The sequence below is a fragment of the Musca autumnalis genome, unplaced genomic scaffold (genome assembly GCF_047663935.1).
Source record: "Musca autumnalis isolate F117 unplaced genomic scaffold, ASM4766393v1 scaffold_5, whole genome shotgun sequence".
NCBI classification, from domain to species: Eukaryota; Metazoa; Arthropoda; class Insecta; order Diptera; family Muscidae; genus Musca; species Musca autumnalis.
Genome location: NW_027412088.1, coordinates 175,414,647 through 175,430,048, shown reverse-complemented (window position 1 = coordinate 175,430,048; position 15,402 = coordinate 175,414,647). Strand labels below are relative to the sequence as shown.

Below are 15,402 nucleotides of genomic sequence, written 5' to 3'. Positions count from 1 at the left end.
ACTGGGCAGATGTCTTACACGGCGCGGTCGATTTCCGCCCAATAAGAATTTAGGCGACTGCAATATCCCGAGCGTAGTTGAGCCAAAACTTCTCTAGTTTGTCGTGGCAGCTGACGCTCCTCAGCTGCAATAGATGGGGGATGTATTTCGAGAACTTTATTCACACTATAATTGCTTAAGGACTTGGCAACTGCATCCGTGTGAATACTATTTAAACCTGCTTGATATGCCTGTTGATCTAGGGGTTCTCTCCTATATTGTTGGACCTCCCTCTCTAGAGCATGAATATACTTCCTGATATGCCTGAATGTGTGGGGCCTAGCCAGCAGATGGTGATTGGGATGGCTCTCACGGTAACATCCAAGCAGGTACTGCAACGAAAGCATCTCATTGTGTTGCTTTACTGGAAGAATCTTTGCCTCCTCATGTAGATTGTCCACTGAAGATTTGAGGAGGCACCCTGTTGCTGTTCTCAGGGCGGCATTCTGGCAAATTTGAATCTTTTTCCAATTCGTATCACATAATCTCGGGGACCAGACTGGCGCCGCATAGCTTACCACAGACCGACCTATCGCGTTATACGTGGTCTTTATCTGCACCCCAAGTGCTGCCGGCTAGGGACTTGAGGACCTTGTTCCTACTCTTCAGTTTGTCGCAGATAGCTGTGGCGTGCGCGCACGACGTGATAATAGTGTCGAATGTGACCCCTAAAATTTTGGGGCAGTTTGTAGTCGGAATTCTGCTACCGTCGACCACGACATTCAATTATCTTCCAAACTGCGCTGTCCATGTGGTGAACAGAGTGGCTGTTGATTTTGTGGCTGAAATCTGCATATTCCTCGAATGGAAAAAGGTGGTAAGATCGGTTAAATAGTTGTTCAGTCTCTCACAGATGTCATCAGGATAGGTACCCGACGCCAGGATCGTGAAATCATCCGCATACGTTACGATCTCGATGCCGTCTGGCGGGGGCGGAATACAGGAGAGGTAGAGGTCAAACAGTTCCGGAGATATCACCCCACCTTGGGGAACTCCCTGTTTCACTCTACGGGGTTTTGACTTCTTGTTCCTGAATTCCACGTACGACTGGCGTCCACACATATAATTGACTATCCAACGTTTCAAGCTTGGCCGGAGGGTTGTCTGCTCAATGTCCCCAAACAGCGTGGAGTGCCTGACTGTATCAAAGGCTTCTGATAAGTCAAGCGATACCATCACTGTTCTATCGCACGGCCGTCTCTGGTTAAGTCCTTGACAAATATGTTTGGTAATGGCGTGCAGAGCAGTTGTCGTGCTGTGCTGCTTACGGAATCCATGCTGATGATCGGCAACTTGATAGCTATTTCTGATACTGGGGAGGACTAAGGCCTCAAGGGTCTTTGCTGTACGATTCACTTTTACTGGCATCCTTGCCGGGCTTCCTAGTGGGACCACCCTGCCCATTTTCCAGACTTCGGGAACAATGAGGGTGAATAGCGACAAGTTGAGAACTTTAGTGAGATACTCCACTCCCGGCTCATCCAGCTGCTTCAGCATTACCATGGAGATTCCATCAGGGCCCAACGCTTTGGATGATTTAGCGTTCCTGATGGCATTGGCAACATCATCCATTGTAAACTGTGGTGGTTCCTCTTCGGCAGGAAGAGATCTGATGCGACGTTATACTCTTCTCTTCGCCCTGTCACTCTCGGGTTGCTCGACAAACTGTCGATTGAAATAACTTGCGCACCTCTTCGGGTCAGTCAACGTAGCGTCGCCAAACGTGACTGAGGTCCTATCTTCCCTTCTTCCAGGGTTCGAGAGTGACTTAACCGTTGCCCACAATTCACCTATACCGGCTCCAATGTTGCAACTCTTCAGATGATTTAACAACTTGTTCCGCATATGCTCGCTGACGAGCCTGTTAACTTCCAGTGTCAGCTCTCTGACTCTGGGGTCATTGGGGTTGGTTCGGCGAAGCCCATCACGCTCATTTGCTAAACCCGTCGCCTCTTCTGGGAAATTTGGTCTTACTTCGGGTATTCGACCAGCAGGGATATGGCGAGCGGCTGCAGCAGTGATGATGTCTCGGAACGTCATTTCCGCTACCCGAACATCAGAAGGATTGGGCAGTTCTCTGAAGCGGTGATTGGTGAACTCTCTGAAACCCGGCCAATCAGCTTTCGAATGTGCGGCGTTCAGAGGTAATGAAATCGGGCGGTCTGCTAATGGAGACAATTATGGGGAGATGGTCTGATCCAAGGGAAATGACGGGTTGCCGGGTAACGTCATTTGTCAGACCAGGTGACACGATGGTTATGTCAGGCGAGCTGTGACACTCTCCTCTAATTCTGGTAGGGGCGTCCTCATTGACCGTGCTAAACGTAGAGCTGTCAATCTGCTCAGCCAGCGCTGTACCTCTCTGGTCGTTTCCGAGGGCCGAATGCCACATCTCATGGCAGGACCAGACGATTATGACCTTCCAAAAGCGGGCTAATGTTAGGCACGTAATCTGAGATACAGCTATTTCTCGGCAGGATGTATACGTTCAGCAACTCTATCTCGGCAGTTCCACATCTGTTTGCTACACCCATACATTCCATATACAGGTCAGTAGAGACAGGCTCAAGCGAGATAGGTCTTTATTGGGCAGACTGGTGCAGTATGAAAGCTAATCCCCCACCTCCACTTCTGGTGCGATCTTTCCTTAGCACATTGTAACCATCACAATGTTGCAAGCTACAGTTGTTGTTGAGCGTGGTTTCTTGCAGCGCAGCGACCTTGATGTTCTTCCTACGCATGAAATCTACTATTTCCTCGATCTTACCTCGGAGTCCATTGCAATTAAATTGCAAAAAGGATGCATTCTCTGGGATTGGGACAACAACGGCTGGTGTTAAAGGCTGCTTGTGCGGTTGTTGTCGGGGGGACTGCGGGGGAGTTTCGTAGTCAGACGACGAGGGAGTTTCGTAATCCGACGACGACTCACTGGGGACTGTGTTCACGCAGCATGCAGCAACATAGTCCCTGTCGTAGTCCCTCACGTGGACATGTCCAGAGCAACCCCTTAGATGCACCCACTCCCGACATCTATTGCATCTCACCGAAGGTTGGATGTGGGTGAAGATGCGGGTGTAACAAACTGAGCACAGATATATTGGTCCTGGGTTTTCCTCCGTCCCGGCACGGACCAAAAGAATTCGGAGCAGTCATTCCGGGATATGCTGCTCCCAACACAGAAAAACGAAACAAATACAAACATATGTACACTGAGGTGGCAGCCGCTGGCCGGAATGATGATTTTGTATTGTTCCGGGTAATTCCGGTACGAAAGAACCCGCTGCCGTGGGATTGGGACATTTGTTGTCGCCGTATGTCCTCCTAAAAATCCCCATTTTTAGCCGGTTTAGAGTCGGTCATGGGTTTTCCTAAAATTCTTTAAAAATTTCAGAAAAATAGTCGGCGATAGGTCCTCCTAAAAATCTTTAAAAAATTCCACATTAATAGTCGGCCATGGGTCCTCCTAAAATTCTTTAAAAATGTCCCATTTATAGTCGGCCATGGGTCCTCCTAAAAATCTTCAAAAATTCCACATTTATAGTCGGCCATGGGTCCTCCTAAAAATCTTCAAAAATTCCACATTTATAGTCGGCCATGGGTCCTCCTAAAAATCTTCAAAAATTCCACATTTATAGTCGGCCATGGGTCCCCCTAAAAAAATCTTTAAAAATTCCAAAATTATAGCCTGCCATGGGTCCTCGTAAACTCTTTAATAATTCCACATTTACTGTCGGCCATGGGTTCTCCTAAACCTATTTAAAAATTCAACATTTATAGTCGGCAATGGGTCCTCCAAAAATCTTTAAAAGTTCCACGTTTATAAGAGCCCACGGGCTTTCCTAAAAGTCTTTCAAAATTCCACATTTATAAGAGGCCACGGACTTTCTCAAAAGTCTTTCAAAATTTCACATTTATAGTCGGTCATGGGTCCTAATGGATCCTCCTAAAATTCTTTAAAAATAGGCGAGGGCCTCCAAAAATCTTTAAAAATTCCACATTTATAGTCGGCCATGGGTCCTCCTAAAAATCTTTAAAAACTCCGCATTTAAAGTCGGCCATGGGTCCCCCTAAAGAATCTTTAAAAATTCCAAAATTATAGCCTGCCATGGGTCCTCGTAAAACTCTTTAATAATTCCACATTTATAGGCGGCCATGTATCCTCCAAAAATCTTTAAAAATTCCACATTTATAAGAGGTCATGGGCTTTCCTAAAAGTCTTTCAAAATTCCACATTTATAGTCGGCCATGGTCCTCCTAAAAATCTTTAAAAATTCCACATTTGTAGTCGGCCATGGGCCCTCCTAAAGAATCTTTAAAAATTCCAAAATTATAGCCTGCCATGGGTCCTCGTGAAACTCTTTAATAATTCCCAATTCCCAATACTGTCGGCCATGGGTCCTCCTAAACCTTTTTAATAATTCCACATTTACTGTCGGCCATGGGTCCTCCAAAAATCTTTAAAAATTCCACATTTATAAGAGGCCATGGGCTTTCCTAAAAGTCTTTCAAAATTCCACATTTATAAGAGGCAATCGGTCCTAATAAAAATCTTTATAAATTCCACAAATGTAGTCGACCATGGGTCCTCCTAAAATTCTTTAAAAATTCCCGAAAACTAGTCGGCGAGGGCCTCCAAAAATCTTTAAAAATTCCACATTTAAAGTCGATTTATGCATGTCCGTCCGTTTTTCCATGTGTTTATACCCTACACCACACTGTGGTAAGGGGTATTTGTCTTTGTGCCTTTGTATGTAACGTACAAAAGGAAACGAAATAGACCCATAGTTCGTTTTGGGGATATACATATAATCACTATCTGAGTCCATTTATGCATGTCCGTCCGTCCGTCTGTACATGTATTTTTGTTCGCAACGTACAGGTCGCATTTTTTGTCCGATTCAGCTGAAAATTTTGGAATATAATTTTTTAGCCATAGAACGCTATTGCTTTTGGTGAAAATCGGTTCAGATTTGGATATAGCTCCCATATATATTTTCGTCCGATTTGACGTATTTGCGGCACCGATCACGCTATATACGTCCGATTTTGATGAAATTTGGGATGTAGGACTGAATTCAATCTAGACATAAGTATGCCAAATTATATCGAAATCGGTTAAGATTTATATATAACTCCCATGGAATGTGTGACTGAACTCGGTCTAGAAATAAGTGCGCCAAATTATATCAAAATCGGTTCAGATTTGGATATAGCTCACATATATATTTTCGGTCGATTTGACGTATTTGCGGCACCAAACACCCTCCATCTGTCCAATTTTGATGAAATTTGGGATGTAGGACTGAATTCAATCTAGACATAAGTATGCCAAATTATATCGAAATCGGTTCAGATTTATATATAACTCCTATGGAATGTGTGACTGAACTCGGTCTAGAAATAAGTGCGCCAAATTATATTGAAATCGGTTCAGATTTGGATATAGCTCACATATATATTTTCGGTCGATTTGACGTATTTGCGGCACCAAACACCCTCCATCCGTCCAATTTTGATGAAATTTGGGATGTAGGACTGAATTCAATCTAGACATAAGTATGCCAAATTATATCGAAATCGGTTCAGATTTATATATAACTCCTATGGAATGTGTGACTGAACTCGGTCTAGAAATAAGTGCGCCAAATTATATTGAAATCGGTTCAGATTTGGATATAGCTCACATATATATTTTCGGTCGATTTGACGTATTTGCGGCACCGATCACGCTATATACGTCCGATTTTGATGCAATATGTAATGTGAGACTGATTTCGGTCTAAAAATAAATGTGCCAAATTACATCGAAATCGGTTCAGATTTGGTTATAGCTCCCATATATATCTTCGCCAGATTTCACGTATTAGCTGCACCAAACACCCTCCATCTGTCCAATTTTGATGAAATTCAGAATTAGACGCAATTTTGTCTAATAATAAGTGTACCATATTATATAGAAATTTATATATACTCCTCTATATATTTTACATATTCACAGTGGTGTAGGGTACCATATAGTCGGCCCCGACCGACTATGATCCTTTTTTTATTTATACCCTCCACCATATGAAGGGTATAATTAAATTTGTCATTCCGTTTGTAACACATCGAAATATTCGTCGGAGACCCTATAAAGTATATATCGTCTGCTCCGTCGGAAAAGGTCGTAAGTCCACTTTTTTTGAAAATCGCGTTTTTGTTACAGGATGATAGTACAAGTCAAAACACGTCGTATGATACAAAGAAAATGGTAGTATGTCGCGTTTTTCGATATGTTTTGCCCTTGTCGGAAAAGGTCGTAAGTCCACAAAACGTACAAATTTGAGTACGAAAAGGTCGTAAGTCCACAGGAAAATGTATACTTTAAAAGAATGCTACATCTAATGTAGTTCAGATATAATGTTTAATGTCTTCCATGGTTGGGGTACAATGTAAAGAACTAGCCTACACATTTTTGATGATAATCGGATGATATTTGGCGGAGTCTGTGGACTAAACTTTTTATCAAAAACGTCATAATTTCTATATTGCAACGAAAATGTACATGTGAAATCTATTTTCCCCTATAAGCGAACTGATTATCAAAGATGAACTTCTGGCCTTTTCATTGATACAAATTGGGATGCTGAATATGTTCAAATACCTCATATATTGAAAAATTTGTAAAAAAATCAAATTTTTTACTGTTTTTACTGTCGTATATCTTACTTAACTTTATCAACTGGTAATTTGTGGTTTCTCTAGGGACATTTATTCACATGACGAAATAAGTTTTTATTCTGAATTCAATAAAGTAATACCTTCTAACGGACGTGTAAGTTCAATGTTTATGTTATTAAATGATTCTAAAATAATAATTTATTGAAATGTTATTAAACTAAGAAGTCATCATGGTTTTTGCTAACAAAGAGCAGTATGAATTTGGAATGGAATTAGACGCTCTGATAATAAACTTCCTAAACGCTGGAAGACATTACATGCTGAAGATTCTACATGGTTTGCAGACAATAACAAAAGATGCAGAAAGTTGGGGCAGAAATACTTGGGAAGACAAAAAAGGACACTATTTGGGATTACAATGTAGCTAAGAAACCACGTATATTAACGGAATTAATCATGAAATTTAATTGAAGGAAAATGTCGTAAGGCAAAAGTACAAGGTCGTAAGTACAACGTGTCATGTTTTATATTGAATATTAGCCGAACCGGTCCACGTTGCTGGCCCTTGAAACAGTTTATGTTACCTTTTCTTATGTCAATTAAATTTTTTGCATCGCAAATTAGTTGGGATATGCAAGTGAATATCAATAACAAGTAAGAACGTCCCTAAATTGGGCCAGGACGAACTTGTTATACCCTCCACAATGTGGCTAACCTTCAAAATACCGAAATTCGGGAGGCACCATTCTACGGGGCTATATGAAGGCGTGGACCTATATAGACAAATTTATGGGAGAAAGTTTTATACCCAAAACGAAGAAAAAATACCAAATTTCAGCCATTTCGGAGGAATATTGAGGCCACATCTTCAAAATACCGGAAATCGGGAGGTACCGTCCTATGGGGGCTATATGAAGGCGTCAATACCAAACATCCTAGAAGTAATAGAAACTTCTATACCAAATCACGAAGATCTATCTTAAAAATTGCGAGCTGTATCTTAATTTCAAAAGACGGACAGACGGTCATTGTTATACCTACTTAGAATTTTACTCTGGTCGGGTCTTATTGCTAAAATATGTACCCAGGATTAGGGAAACTGAATCGTTCGTAAGTTTTATATATAGCTCATTTAAAAAATAGGGCACAGTTGTAACCCGCTCCTCCGAAATTCAACAAAATATATAGCCTACTTCCAACAAAGGACATCCCTGTGCATAATCTGAAAATTACATGGAATAAGTACTTAGAGTCGGAGATTCTACAACCGTTGCCTCGCAAATTAATTTTCTGACCGATACTTTCATAACTTTAGCAAAAAAGCGTTTTTTAAAAAATAGGGCCAGCCCCCGCCCCTTCCGAAATTCAAAAAATATAAAGCCTATTTTCTCTGCAATTTTCAAAAAAATCGGTTCAGCCGTTTTTGAGTCTATGCCGAACATACAAACATACACACATTGTATTTCATATATAAGATTTCACACAAAAGTTTTGGTCCATTAAACCCGCTAATAATTATCTCATCACCATGTTAAATTGCAAGCTTATTCTTTGTCTTAAACTCAAATCATTCTTAAAATTTCGCTCCGATCGGTATATTACTGCGATCTACAGGACAACTACAAAGTCGGGTAAAAATTGTTGGTTTGGTCCATTTCACACCTTTCGATCATAACCAACATCTAATGGGATCATTTCTGGTCGGAACCCGACCTCTCCACAAAATTTCGTGACGATCGGTTCAAAACTGAGGCCTGGAGTTTTATTACAATTGTTAATGGATGGACGGACACACATAGCTTAATCGCTTTATCTCGTCAAGATATGAAAAAATGGCAAGGGGAGGAGGTCTACGATGAATACTTCGCGTTGTTACACGAACATTGGACAAAACAAACTTATAATACCCTTTCCACATTGTTTTGTAAAGTATAAATATTTTATTTTAAAAACGTCCGTAAATGGTAGGAAAAGGTCGTAAGTCCCTACAAAAATACAAAACTGTACAAGGAAAAGGTCGTAAGTCCAAAGACAACCAATTATCTCCCAAACGCGACGGAATTTTATCAAACAAAGTACAGGTATTAAAGCGGAATAAATAAACGAAAAATGCAGCCTTTACCACCATAATAAAATCTTTAATACAGAAAGCGTTGGAATGTTTTTTCTTCCTCCTGAAAAATTTATTGAGAGGGACTTACGACCTTTTCCGATGGAGCAGGCGATATATTATTGATCAGCATAAAATTCTATGTCGATTTTACCATGTCCGTCTGTCCGTCCGTCTGTCTGTTGAAATCACAATACAGCTCGCAATTTTAAAGATAGAGAGTCAAAATTTGGTACAGAAGTTTTGATTACTTGCAGGATGGTTGGTATTGAAAATGGAATATATCGGTCCACGTTTTGATATAGCACCCATAGAACGGTACCTCCCAATTTTCGGTATTTTGAACGTTGTGGCCTCAATATTCCACCGAAATGGCTGAAATTTGGTATTTAGACTTCGTTGAGGGTACTCAAACTTCCCCTTTAAATTTGTCGGTATAGGTTCACGCCTTCATATAGCCCCCATGGAAAGGTACCTCCCGATTTTTCGTATTTTGAAGGTTGTGTCTTCAATATTCCACCAAAATGGCTGAATTTATTATTTAGTCTTCAATGTGATATAAAACTGTTCGCAAGAAATATGTCTGTACAGGTCCACGCTTTCATATTGCCCCATTTCTGACTAAAATTCGTCGGTATAGGTCAACGTATCGATATAGCCCCCATAGAACGGTACCTCCCGATTTTCCTAATACTAAAGATTGTGACGTCAATATCCAACCGAAATGGCAGAAATTCGTTATTTCGTCTTCCAAGAGTTATAAAATATTCCAGAAGAGTATTATCAGTATAGGTCCACGTCTTCCTATATCCCCATAGAAGCGTACTTCATGATTTTAGGTATTTTTTTAAGTTTTAGCCACATTCTCTTACCGAAATATAGGAAATTTGGTATTTAGTCTTCTTTGAGGCGTTTTGAAATAGCCCCCATAGAATTATTGTTCTGGTGCATTTTCTTTATTATGTACCAAATATTTTTTTATTAAATTCTAAATATAAAAGAAGCATATAATTAATTTTATTCCTTTTTACGTCGCATCTTTATTTGAACGTATTTCAGTGACTTGTGTAATCCTCCAAAATACCTCCAAGTAATACCACTGCCAAGTTTATCATCTGGTACTATGCCCGTCTTGTAGTAGAAACCATTCAAATTGCTAAAGCCGTAGCCGTGACTGCAAAGAAATAGGAATTGAAAAAAAAGATTATTAAAAAAAGGTAATCATTTACATTTGCCTTAAAGTGAACTTACTTCAAATCACAGTTGTTATGCCACCAACCGCCCATAAATGAAGAGGCGCAGTTCTTTTCAGCATTTATATCATTATCCTCATCATATGTTGAAAATTTTTCATTGTGATGATACCTCATTGGTATGGTATCTCCACCGTTTGACTCAACAAAATTCTCTAATCGTAATGTATACTTCTCACTTTCACCCTCTACATAAAACGATTTATAATGGCTATACCTCCAGTTATTATCAAAATCTTGCATTTCTATTTTAAATTCAGTGGATCCTTTTGGTTCGGTTAGAGCATGAATTTTATCTAGCCCTAACCAAAATTCACCATTCAAATCGCCAAAACCATTTTTGTAATCTTCCCAATCGCGTTCGAAGGACACTGTGCCGTCAATTCTTCTTTGTATAACTGTCCAATCGTCATCACAAGCAACCCAAAATGACGTTTCACCATAGATCTTATTTCTTATGCGACATTGTTTGCCATCGCAATTTGTGGCATTTGAATTGGCACAAGAGTCGGGCAGTAATAGGTTGGAACTGTAAATAGATAATAAAAACAAATAAAAACAAGTAAGAGAGGGCTATAGTCGGACGGGGCCGACCATGTGATACCATACTCCACTACTTCTGGGCAATAATTTTCAACGGATTTTTTTTATAAAATTGCCACATATTTTGGTCGTTCGGTCATACATAAGTTGATATATGTACATGTAACATACTAGAGATATAACACAAACATACATACATGTATACCGTAATTAGTGAAAATGTTAGGTGTCATTTTCTTTATTTTGTAATGAACAGACGGACCGCTCTGGTTACATATAATATAACTAGCCGACCCAGTCCGCGTTGCTGGCCCTTGAAACAGTTTTATGTTATCTTTTCTTAAGTCAATTATATTTTTCTTGCATCGCTAAATAGTCAGGAACTGCAAGTAACTACAAATAAAAATCTTCAGAAATGTTGCTGTCGTTATGCAAGTTAAACATGCCGCCAAAGAACTGATGAATTGAAGCATGCCTTTATTTTATCTGCTGAAATACAATAACTGGAAGTGTTTGTCTGAAAACTTAACGCGGGTTGTTTTTTAAATCCTTCAAGAACCGATCTAAAGCTTCTAGGGAATTTTTATGTGTCATCGTACATTTGTTCCAGAGGATAACTTCTATTTAATATTGCATGTGTGCCCTTCATTCAACTGAATGCCCAGTGGCATCTTAAGGCCCCACTGTGCCATCCTTTCACCTTTTTATAATGTATCTTATATACCTGATGAAGCTATATATATCGATGTGGTGCCTTCTAAACTGTTATGCATAACATCTGGCATTTCCATTGACTTGTAGCATATTTACGAAAGAGGGAGTGGTCGGGTCTTATGGCTAAAATATGTGCCCAGGATTGGAGAAACGGACACGTCCTTAAGTCTTACATATGTAGCGCATTTAAAACAAGTAAGAAAGGCGTTCAGTTCGGCCGGGCCGAACTTGTTATACCCTCCACCACAAGTTGTATTGAAGTAAAATGGAATAATTAGTTTACTTTCGTGTATGAAGAAGACTTAATAAAAAATTTCAGCAATTTCGGTAAAACAATGTGAGGCACCATTCTATGGGGGCTATTTCAAAACGTCGATCTATACCGACAAATTTCTGAAGTAAAGTTTTTAGACTCAACGAAGACTAAATACCAAATTTCCTATATTTCGGTAAGATAATGTGGCTAAAACTTAACAAATACCGAAAATCATGAAGTACGCTTCTATTGGGATATAGGAAGACGTGGACCTATACTGATAATACTCTTCTGGAATATTTTATAACTCTTGGAAGACTTAATAACGAATTTCAGCCATTTCGGTGGAATATTGACGTCACAATCTTCAATATTACGAAAATTGGGAGGTACCGTTCTTAGGGGGCTATATCGAAACGTGGACCTATACCGACGAATTTTAGTCAGAAATGGGGCAATATGACAGCGTGGACCTGTACAGACAAATTTCTGGCGAACAGTTTTACAACACATTGAAGACTAAATACCAAATTTCAGCCATTTTGGTGGAATATTGAAGGTACCTTTCCATGGGAGCTATATGAAGGCGTGGACCTATACCGACAAATTTAAAGGGTAATTTTAAGTACCCCCTACGAAGTCTAAATACCAAATTTCAGCCATTTCGGTGGAATATTGAGCCCACAACGTTCAAAATACCGAAAATCTGGAGGTACCGTTCTATGGGGGCTATATGAAGGCATGGACCGATACCGACAAATTTAAATTTCTGGCGAACAGTTTTACATCACATTGAAGACTAAATACCAAATTTCAGCCATTTTGGTGGAATATTGAAGGCACAACCTTCAAAATACTGAAAATCGGGAGGTACCGTTCTATGGGGGCTATATGAAGGAGTGGACCGATGCCGACAAAATTCTGGGGGAAAGTTTTCTACCCCAACAGAAGACTAAGTACCAAATTTCTGCCATTTCGGTGTGATAATGAAGATAAAACCTTCAAAATACCGAAAATCGGGAGGTACCGTTCTATGGGGGCTATATGAAGGAGTGGACCGATGCCGACAAAATTCTGGGGGAAAGTTTTATACCCCAAAAGAAGACTAAGTACCAAATTTCAGCCATTTCGGTGTGATAATGAAGCTAAAACCTTCAATATACCGAAAATCGGGAGGTACCGTTTTATGGGGGCTATATGAAGGCATGGACCGATACTGACAAAGTTCTGGCGGAAAGTTTTATACCACCAACGTAGACTAAGTACCAAATTTAAGCCGTTTTGGTGTGATAATGAAGCTAAAGCCTTCAAAATACTGAAAATCGGGAGGTACCGTTCTATGGGGGCTATATCAAAACGTGGACCGATATATTCCATTTTCAATACCAACCATCCTGCACGTAATAAAAACTTCTGTACCAAATATTGACTCTTTATCTTTAAAATTGCGAGCTGTATCTTGATTTCAACAGACAGACGGACGGACAGACAGACGGACATGGTTAAGTCGACATAGAATTTTATGCCGATCAACAATATATTCTTTATAAGGTCTCCGACGAATATTTCGATGTGTTACAAAGAATGACAAATTTAATTATACCCTCCATATGGTGGAGGGTATAAAAATAGGTCACAGGGGAATTCGCTCCTCCAAAATTCAACAAAATATATAGTCTTCTTCCTATTTAATATTGGCCATCCCTGTACTTCATCTGAAAACCAGTAAGGAAAGGATGAAAGTCGGTCGGGGCCGACTATACGATACCCTTCACCACTGTGAATATGTAAAATATATATGGGAGCTATATCGAAATCTCAACCGATTCCAATATAATATGGCACACTTATTTCTAGACCAAACTCCGTCACACATTCCAAATATAATCAAACGAAATAGACCCACAGTTCGACCTCAAATCGACCCAAAATATATATGGGAGCCACATCCAAATCTCAACCGATTTCGATATAATTTGGCACATTTATTTCTAGACCGAATGCAGTCACACATTCATTGAAATCGGAATTATATAGCGTGTTTGGTGCAGCAAATACGGGAAATCGGCCGAAAATATATATAGGAGCTATATCCAAATCTGAACGGATTTTCACCAAAAGCAAGCGATCTTCTTCCTATGGCGAAAAAAATTATATTCCCCAATTTTCAGCTGAATCGGACAATAAATGCGACCAGTACGTTGCGAACAAAAATACATGGACGGACGGACGGACGGACATGCATAAATGGACTCAGAAAGTGATTATATGCATAACCCCAAAATGGAATATGGGTCTATTTCGTTTCTTTATGCATGTTACATACAAATGCACAAAGACATAATACCCCTTACCACAGTGTGGTGAAGGGTCCCAGCAAACCAATCGTACCGACATCGTAACGAAATCGGAACAAAATTAGGATGATACGTCCTATATCTGATCCAAAATCGTAACAATATCTTAACGAAAGTTGTATGAAGTGGTTGACATAATTTCGGAACGAAATCGGTACAAAATCTGAACTATTTCCTCTCCGAAAAATCTTTTAGAAATCGGAACGAATACTGAACGATTTTGCTTCCGAAATTGTTCAGACGTGTCGGACATCAGACATTTGGTTTGCTGGGATATAATGACATGGAAATCGATTTGGAGGTGTTGGAGATATAACATATATCGGGCCTTTATGTCCCAAAAAAACACCTAAGGTGGGAGACACAACTAGCATTGCAATTTCATTTTCAAACCGACACGTTTGCAAGATTTACAAAAATAGCGTTGTTTTAAAAAATAGGGCCTACTGGAGGTACCCCTGCCCCTCCGAAGTTCAACAAGATATATTGCCTATTTTCTCATGAAAATTTCAGAGAATGTACAGGGATTAGTACCGTTTTTTGAAAATTTTCAGGAAAATCATTTCAGTAGTTTCAAAAATAGCGTTTTTAAAAAATAAGGCCTAAGGGAGGTGCCCAGTCCCCTCTGAAACTCAACAAAATACGATTTTCAGGAAAATCGTTTCAGTAATTTCAAAAATAGCGTTTTTAAAAAATAGTGCCTAAGGGAGGTACCCCGCCTCCTCCGAAATTCAACAAAATATGCAGCCTATTTTCACCAGGGGTCATCCCGATATATTCACTGAAATTTTCTGGAAAATCGGCTCAGTAGCTTCAGAGACATAGCATATTTATTAAAGTGGGCGTGGTCGGGTCTTTAGGCCCCAAATAAGTACTTAGGGTCAGAGACACAACCACCATTGCCAAGCAAATGAATTGTCTCACCGATACGTTCGTCTGTTTTGCTAAAATAACGTTTCTAAAAAATAGGACATAGGGGAGGTACTCCGCCCCCTACGAAATTCAACAAAATATACAACCTATTATCACCTCGGTTCCTTCCTGTACATTCTCTGACATTTTCAGGAAAATCGGTTCAGTAGTTTTGGATATATAACGTATTTAAAAAGTGGGCGTGCTAAAAGAGGATTTCTAAAAAAGTAGGGCATGGAGGAGGCACCAAGCCCCCTCTGAAATTCAGAAAAATATATAGCCTATTTTTACCACGGGTGTTCCCTGTACATTCTCTGAAATTTTCAACAAAAAAATGGTTCAGAGACTATACGGAACATACTAACATACACACATTGTCTTTTATATATAAGAAGATAATATCAAACAAGTGAGCAAAGGCTATAGTCGGTACGGGGCCGACCATGTGATACCCTACACCACTACGCCTGTGCATACGCTTTTCACTGGTAAACATTTCTTTTAGGAAATATAATCCGACTACCAACAAACATAGTATGCCTCTTTCGCTCTGGGACC

At 39.8% G+C, this 15,402-nt stretch overlaps 1 protein-coding gene across 2 annotated transcripts in view; it reads right to left on the bottom strand.

Moving 5' to 3' along the window:
* LOC141404970 (uncharacterized) overlaps positions 1–15,402 on the bottom strand; it is a 1,496,028-nt gene that overhangs the window by 403,788 nt on the left and 1,076,838 nt on the right. The gene's annotated exons all lie outside the window — the stretch shown is intronic.